Source organism: Dasypus novemcinctus, chromosome 2, assembly GCF_030445035.2.
Source record: "Dasypus novemcinctus isolate mDasNov1 chromosome 2, mDasNov1.1.hap2, whole genome shotgun sequence".
NCBI classification, from domain to species: Eukaryota; Metazoa; Chordata; class Mammalia; order Cingulata; family Dasypodidae; genus Dasypus; species Dasypus novemcinctus.
In genome coordinates, this window is record NC_080674.1 from 51,896,994 (window position 1) to 51,906,335 (window position 9,342).

The 9,342-nt window shown below is 36.9% G+C and overlaps 1 non-coding gene across 1 annotated transcript; it reads left to right on the forward strand.

Annotated features, from left to right (window-relative positions):
* The first annotated feature begins 1,581 nt into the window (after positions 1–1,581).
* On the forward strand, positions 1,582–1,688 carry LOC111763606 (U6 spliceosomal RNA). Its single transcript, XR_002796446.1, has one exon. It is a non-coding gene; the product is annotated as a U6 spliceosomal RNA (small nuclear RNA).
* Positions 1,689–9,342: the final 7,654 nt, after the last annotated feature.

Consider the following 9,342-nt stretch of genomic DNA (forward strand, 5'->3'; position numbering starts at 1 on the left):
GCTAGACATTGAATGCTTTGCAGTCAATGTCTAATTTATACCTATACCCACTCTATTACATCCATATTGTATCCCTATTTACCAATGAAGGATACAAAACAAGATAAATATCAAAGTTCTTAACTAGAAAGTCCAGAGTGAGAATTCCAAGGAAAGTCCATCGAACATTACAGTTTGTACAAAAAACTATTTTGTTATTAATATCTTAGATTTTAGACAAACTGTGCCTATGAGATTTCAATAGCCAAGAGAGAAATCTAAGAAGTTACTCTTGTAGAAAAGTTTGTATATACTATCCCAGTTCTGGTGATCCACTAGGTAATTCTAAACCTTCTGATGGATTGGCCTGATTTTAAGTTCCCAATTACCAAGTGAGTGAACTATTCTATGTGCAAATTGAAAGGAAATTTTCTCAAATATGTAGCTTATGGCTGGTCTGTTGCAACAGACAATTTAGGATTAGTTGGTTAAGGTGAGACTTTTTGAGAAATGCTTTTTACAAAAGGTATCAATTTGTCCTGATAGTTTCCAGACATATCTTTATACTTATATTCTGTGTTTGATAATCTAAGTTCAATTAGATAATCAGAACATAAAGAGAAAAGGAAGCTGATCTCAACTCAGGAAGGTGGTCTGAGTCCCTATTTGGACAAGTCCTCAGGTCATACCACTTCAGCTTATCTTCTGCCTGTTCCTCAAAAGGAAGAGAACACTACTCACCACTTTCTGCCAAATTTAAGTTGGGAGAACTCCACCCAATATCTTAATTCGCTTTTCTTACTGATAATCCTTGAGAAACTATACCAACAACACCTTTTCTAGTGTTAAGTGCCTGGCTCAGAAATCCTCTGGATTTCTCTATTTCCAGGAACTATTTAGACCTACTTTACCTTGGAAAAACTTAGTTCATAGCATAGGTTGTAAGAGCAGAATTTTAGGTAGATGATGCACCATACATAAAACTACAAATTGCAATCTTCCTTCCTTCCTTCCTTCCTTCCTTCCTTCCTTCCTTCCTTCCTTCCTTCCTTCCTTCCTTCCTTCCTTCCTTCCTTCCTTCCTTCCTTCCTTCCTTCCTTCCTCCCTTCCCTCTCTTTCTTTCTCTCTTTCTTTTGTGAATTGAAAGATTTTTTTCAATGTATCCTTTGGCGAGGAGGATTTCTTTCTTAAAATATTCCCTACTGAAGTACTAAATGATCTTGCTGTGGATATACTTTTGCTGATGTGTTTTAATATTGCATGTTCATAAGAGATTTTGATATTACAATTATTTAGCATACTCATGGGCTGCCATGGGAAAAAAAAGATAACAATCTTCATCTCTGTCAACCTAAGGGATTCTTAAATATGTTTTCTCCTTTGTAGTTTCCTATACTCCTCATTTTTCCCCTTTATAACAATAACCAAGATGATAATTTACTGTTTTTGGTACCTGAATGCTAGGAATGGCAGTCAGAGGAGTCATCTCTGGAGAGGTGAAGAATATGAGAATTAATTTATTATGGGCTTCTTCTAGTCATAGCTAATATTAATTTAAATGGTAAATTCTTCTACAAATTTGCAATGGAAAGAATGGAGGTGGTGCTTGCTTTGGTAGCACATATACTAAAATTGAAATGATACAGAGAAGATTAGCATGGCCCCTGCACAAGGATGACATGCAAATTCATGAAGCATTCCATATTTTTGTAAACCATGATGTTATCAAAAACTTATAAAAGTGTACAGTCTAAAATGTAAACCGTAATGGAACCATGGTTAGTAGCTATGTTTCAGTATCTGTACATCAGTTGGAGCAAATGTAAAATCTACATGTAAAAAGATCAATGTTGGGGAAGGGGAAAAGGGTTTCATGTTGGGTATATGGGAGTCCCCTATATTCTATATGTGACTTTGCTGTGGCCTAAAACTTTTTTGAAGACATAATAATAAAAATTTTTTAAAAAAGGATGCAGACACCAAAGAAGAAATGGAAGAGATTGCCTCATCACTGTATATATAAAGCAACACCTACTACAGTGATGAAAGGCAAAACACACACATAAAAATTTTTATGGTGTTTTCAATTTTTAGTAACCCAATTTATTTTTTACTTTATTTTAGTTTTTCTAAATTATTATGTATTTTATTTCTAATCTTTCAAACTATCGTTACTATTTCATTTTCCTAATAAATGATTTTGGCAAAATATTAGGTTTCATTTTTTAAGAAGTTTTGAATCACAGAGGCATTCAACCACGGCAGGGGAGGAGAATTGTTGTGGGGTGTCATTGATGGGGGATGCATGGGAGGGAGTTTATATGGGCAGGCATATAGGGTATAAAGATATGTTCTGATGTTTGTTAAGTATTGACAGAGTGGGCAGAGTTTCACACAACAACTGAGGGAGTGCTGAGTTCCCATCATGGGGAGCTCTGTCACTTTCCCCAGTGGAACAGCAACAATTCCCCAAGTGCAAGGGCAATGACCAGTGAAGAAGGATGGTTCAATGATGCACCCTTGATAATGATGACTATGCTTATGAGCCTGAGTGCTTGAAATTTCAACTAAGCCTAGAGCTGCAGAATGCCTAAGAGTTACCTCCTGAGATCCTCCTTGTTGCTCAAATGTGGCCACTCTCTAAGGCAAACTCAGCATATAAATGCATTACCTTCCCCCATCATGGAACATGACTCACAGGGATGAGCCTCCCTGGCACTGAGGGATTCCTACCAAGCACCAGCTGGTGATAACAACTAGAAAAAGGCCTTGAATGAAAGGGGGAAATGGTACAGACAAATGAGTTTATATGGCTAAGACTTCAAAATGACTTGGGAGGTCAGCAGAGGGGTGGTGCATATACACATCTCAGCAGAATCTCAGAGACAGCCAAAGTAAATACAACCCCAGGTAGTGGTGCTTCTGAGGGCTACAGAGACACCCAGGTCCTATGGTCATAGCAGATGGCTCTGGAGTTCAGTGCCTTGCCAGTGGGCCCTACTTTGGAATTCGTGCTCCTGAGTGTGATGGAGTAGGACTAAGATGTGACTTCTCTGCACATGTCTTTTCTGTCACTTTTACTGAACGTGTGGTTGGCACTGGGGTTAGTGTATGCTTAGGAGACTTGAATATCTGGACAGTCCATGTGCCAGGTGAGCCCTGAGCCTCAGCAGAGTTTCAACACCTACTCTCCAGTTTGTTGGACTTACCCAGGATAGCCAACAAGGAAGTGAGGATGGTCAGCCTCCATACCAAGGAACCAAGAGAGTCTACAGCTGTAAGCAGGAGAATCCCATCCATTAGTCATGTGGATGGAATCCCATCCATTAGTCATGAGTCCTCTCTCAATTTGGAGGTGGAGTTGGCATCACCATCCCAGGGTCCTCAGGATGGAGGAATAAAATATGGATTAGAGTGGACTTCTTGGTACTCTACTAGAGAATTACTGTGACTCTAGCAATGGAAGAAATTATATCCCTAATGTGGAGACAGTGGCCATGGGAGTTGCTGAAGGAAGGGAGAAAGTAAAAGAGGGGTGATATTGGGGCATTTTTGGGACTTGGAGTTGTTCTCAATGATATTGCAAGGATAGATGCAGAACAATATATATCTTGCCATAACCCACTGAATGTACTGGGTAATGTAAACTACAACATAACCCACTGAATGTACTGAGAATGTAAACTACAACATAAACTACAATCTGTACTGTGTAGTAATGCTCCAAAATGTACTCATCAAATGCAATGAATGTACCACACTAATGAAAGAAGTATGGGAAACTCTTATATTTTTTAATGTAACATTTTGTATGATCTATATATCTTTAAAAAAAAGATAATAAATGAAAAAAAAGTCTAAAGAAAAAAGAATGGAGGTGGTGTCAAAAGATGATAACATGCATATTTAGATTTTGAGTGTGCCCACTAAACAGTAATTTTCTCTCATCTGTGGTCAGAACCAACCAAATATAGTATAACTGAGTTTTCAAATTTAGCATTAATATAAGATATTAAGTGTTAATAGTAGTGTTAAAAATAGTTGAAATAAATGCTATGACTTAGAACAAAATCAAAAGGCACTTATTAACTCTTACCCTGAGGTATGGTCTTTGGAAAAGTTGCACTTAGAGTAACTTTTTTGATACTCAAAAAAAAAAAAAAAGATGAAGGGGGAAGGTATTTAATTTATTTTGTTAATCTCAAATTGGAACTTCTGATAGATTAGACCTATTCAGCTGATAAATTGGATCAGTGACTGTCATCCACTAACCAGGCAAACCTGGGAAGCAGAAAAAAAATGTCTTCACAGAAGACAGGCAGGCAGGAGTGGGAGAAAACAGCAGAGGGAAAATTCTGGGGGAATCTTTGTTCATGTATCTTATCACATTGATTGTGTTTTCTTTAGCTCCCCTCTGAGTTACTTATTTCATCTAACTGTGCCACTTGCTAGCTGTGACACATAAAGAAATTTCTTAACCAATCTGAGTCTCAAGTTCTCCATATGAAAGTGGGCACTATACTAGTACCTACCCTAGATACTTGTCACAGAGATTAAAGGAAGCAATTCTTGGTCAGTCTTCATCACAATGCCTGACACATGATAAACTTTTGATACATGATAGAGCAAAGCAATGTTTGTAAAAGGTGCAGTAGGATCTCACATGTACCAAAAACTAGGTGATATCCAGTTAACTCTTAGACTAATTCCTTCCTCCCTCCCTCCTTATCACATGGGAGGTCCCGGGTTCAGTTCCCAGTGCCTCCTAAAGAAGATGAGAAAGACAAGCAACCTGACCCAACAGGCTGGCTGGGTGAGAGAATGCAACGAGATAATGCAATGGGATGGTACAATGAGGAAACAGAATGAGTGACAATTCCCTCCCTCCCTTCCCCTCTCCTTTCTTCTCTCCCTCCCTCCCTTCTTCCCTCTCCCTTCCTTCCTTCATGTCCAGTTTAGCTCTTGGCCTAATTGTTTCTTAACTCACCTATATTTATGATGGGCCTGGAAGGTCAAAGGATTAAGAAGAATTTAGTTAACTGTATTGTTCACTCTTGGTTTTAGGGCTCTTTAGTTTCTAGCAATAAAATCTGACAATGGCTAAAAGGAAAATGGCTACAAAAATATGGGGTTCCACAGAAACATCAAGGAATGCTGAAACAAGGCAGCTGCTGATGGTTCAACAGCAGGAAATTCTCTGTAACCAAAATGAAAGAACAAATGCCAGCCTTTTATTTCCTGGTCTTTGTATTCCTTAACTCTGGAAGAGAAAACTTCATTTGATTGTATTTTCCTTGTTCCTACCTCTTGTCTGTACAAGCAATAAGTGAAAGTCTCTAAAATAAGTCTTCAAAAACCAGACTTCCCTGGAGGGAAGACCAAGCAACTTGGTTTACCAACTCCCAAAACCAAACACAGCAGGGGAGAGGTGACTCCTCAGTTGGAAATATGAAGAGGGGTATTAGAAAGAGCGCACTGGTTCCTGGTAGCCTATATACACTAAATAGTCACCAAGATGACTTTTGCTAGCCAAAAATGATTGTAAATCTTATCTTGGAGGGTCAGACAGAGAGGTTCTCTTCTCAGCTTCTACCAACATATTGTTGCTAGTTTAAATATAAAGATTCAGTTACTCCTTCCCCCAAAGATAAAATCAGCAATTGAACGGCACATTGGATACTTCATAGTTTATATTTATGGAATTAAAAAATACCCTTCTATTCTGACAGATCAGACTTAGCCAGCATAGTAAGAACTTCAACAGAAGGAATTAATGTATACTCTGGGGTAATATTGCAAAATTGAGTTCCATACTTATTTTTACATTCTGCTACTCAGCTCATCCTGTATTTATTTTGTTTTGTTGCTATTGGAATGATTGAACACATGGGATACAAGGGAGTTTTTAGGAGTTTTAGAGACTATATACAATTGATAGCTGCTTTGGTATTCTAAGTTTTGGCTTTATATTTTTGGGAATATATTTGACCTCAAAATAATTTCTCATTTTACTTTGTTGGTCTTTGATTTGCTTTTGTCTAAAGTAAACCAAATAGCAGTGTATTTAACTCTTTTCTACCAATATTAAGTAGGCAAGTAACACATTTTAGTTTTCATTGCAGAGACTTTTTTGATTACCATCCACTTGGATAGTATTTTCCCAAATGGATAGCATTTTTCCATAATGTTAATTTAGGGACTCATGCTTATTCTAAGAGAAAAGGAAATAGCATATAATATAATTGTATTGTATACTTTTAGTCAGATTGCTAACTAAAAGATTGCTACAGATCTTTTTTTTCCTTAACATTTGCTCTAGTTTTACATTTACACTGCACAAATTTAATATTTTGGTTCAGACAAACCATTTAGGACATTTAAAAATCTATTTATCACACTCAATTATAAACTATGTCCAAAATGTCAGAATCCTTATCAAATGCTAAGTAACTTAAAGAGAAAGGAATTTCTGAGTATCTAAATGCTAGTCAAGAATTAAATTGCTTGAAGTGTCAATTAATAGATGGAACAGAATAGCTTTGTTATAATTCTATTTTCTTACTATTTTACTTTTTAAAGGTCGGTTTACCTTTCCACCCACTTTTGGATATCCTTGTTTAAATCTTTGATGAAATAAAAACATTTATTGAAATAAACGTTTACCTTTAAAAATTTTGTCTTTACATTAACTCAGGTTGAGACAAAATTGCCATATTCTAAATGTCCACTAAAAGCTTAAAAATGCATTGGATTAAAATGTAAATATTTCCTTTGGTACTTGTGATGCAAAAATACAAGAGTCTTTGAATCACCCCACTGTTCAAGGCAAAGCAACGTCTGTACCACATCCAATATGATCTCACGTGCACTAGAAACTGGAGAGTTTAAAAGCCCTTCTATTCTTTCCCTTTCAGTGACTGCCTTCACCCTTCAAGTCCACACTTTCATGTGCCAGACCTGGTGGAGTTGTGTTAACATTAGCACAATCCCCCTGACATAAAACCAGATCAATTGTATGTTAGCTCTTTACTGAAGTAAACAGCTTTAAGGATTGACTGGGAGTCTGCAGGACAAAATAAATATATTATTTGTTACCATATCCTTGTTTATCTCTCATACCTGTTTTCTTTTAATAATATAAAGAAACTAAAGTCTTAATAGAATCATGAATGTAACAAAAAAGCTCTCTTTCACTTCAGGAAATTAAATCTATGTAATATTGGTTTTAAAGAAGAAGGAGGGGTACAGACATTTGCTTTGGGTTTCCTGTCCTTGCCAAGTACTCTGCATTTTATCTTCTGTCATTCCCATTGCATTCATGAGTCATTTCTTCAAGGATTACACAACTATGCATTTCTGTAAATGGTATTTGTGAAAGGACACTTCATCTCTTATCTCCTTTTTACTCCACAACCACCCAAGGAAAAGGGCATTGGTTTAATTTCACAGAGGAGGAAACTGAGGCATAGAGAACTTATTCCAGGCTGACCTACTACTTAATGGAGTAATCAGGGTTTTAACTTAGGTCTGTGTAACAATGAAGTTAGTGCACTTCCATCCATTCCCCTGCCTCGGCTGTTGATGTTTCCACTAGGGATGTGTGTGCAGGTATGTATTTTCTGTGTGTGTTTGTGTGTGTGTCTTCTGGCAAAATCAGTGGTAGAAATGTGTACAATATCATTTAAGAGCAGAGTATATTTTCCCAGTCTGAACAGTTGCTGATTTTAAATTTAAATGAATGAGAACATATTTATATAAATTCCTTATACAATTGAGTAGCAGCTAATAAATGGTATCCTAATTTTATGCAACATTACAGTTTATAAGGCATGTTCACATCTAATTACCTTATTTTGTTTTCAAAGAAAACACTGGGTATAATTATTATATGAACTTTAAAACAAATTAAGACCATTAGGAAAGAAAAGCTTGAAGAATTAGTACAGATGAAGGTTGAAAACAATGTTTTATTATATGCTCCAAAAGTGCAAAGAGATAGTCTGGTAAATAAAGTAAAACAAAATAGTAAATAAAGTAAAACAAAACAAAGAAACATTGGAATTGGAATTCCAAAAATCTCATTGCCATTTGCTACCTAGACAAAAATGTGGTGTAAAAATACCTCAGTCCTCACCTCTCAAGGTCCTGATTCCTCAATCTTTAAATAAGGAATTAATCTACAGATAATTCTAGAAATTCATTATAACATTCAAATTATTTCAACATAGGTATCTACTGAACTAGATCATTGTGGCCAGAAATTTAAATGCCATATTTCCTGGATGTCTAAATCTCTCCCCTAAATTTCTGCAAATGCCCTGAGGGCTTGTCTTCCACAGGCACACTTCCTTCAGCTTCCTCTCTGTGTCCTTGCACCCACTGTCTCTATTACTCAGGTGGGGGACTCTGCCCCTTCTTTAGATGCCAGGAACAAAACAAATGAAAATGAAAACAATGAGCATTTATAAGTGAGGTAGGGTCAACTGAAGATGTGAGAGGTATAGGGATGAATTCCATAGCACATCATACAATAAACAGCTTTCAGTCCTCCATTAGATAGTTAGTCTCCTAACAGTCATGGTGGACAACATCCTATCAGTACTGAGTTTTCATTCATCTTCTCAGTACTTAGCCTTCCTCTATTATCCCACTTCCTTTCCTATTTCCTTCTTTGTTTCTTTCCTGTTCTTACTCTCACTTTGCTACTACCCTGAAAAATCCAAATTCTTCCATCTCAACTGTCTCCATCTTATAATCTGAACTGGCATTCCAAATAATCAACTAGACTAAAAAGGCAAGGCAAAGCAAGTGTGATAGTCAGGCTAATGTGTCACCTCAGCCAGGTGATGGTTCCCAGTTGTTTGGTCAAGGAAGCACTGGGCTAATTGTAACACAAGGGCATTTCATGGACTTCAATCATTGATGAGTTGATTTGATAGACAGTTGGTTATATCTACAATCAATTGAGAAGATTGCCTTCAACAATGAGCAACATCTCATCCAATCAGTTGAAGGCCTTCAAAGAAGTGATTTCAGTTTTCAGAGAGGGAATTCCTGTCTCTACTTCAGATACCCAGCATCTCCTGGGGAACTCAACAAGAACCTTCATGTGAATCTGTGGTTTGCAGCCTGCCCTACAATATTTGGACTTCTGCATTGCAATGGTCATGTGAGACAATTTTATAAAATCTCATTCTATTTACAGATATCTCTTGTTCTGTTTCCCTAGAGAACCCTGACTAATACAGCAAGGCAAAGCGAAGCAAAAGCAAAGCAAAGCAAAGCAAAACAGGACAAGGTATGAGAAGGTAAGGAAAAGGAAAGACAACCTTCCATTGTTAGGTACCACTTTCTTTAAACAAT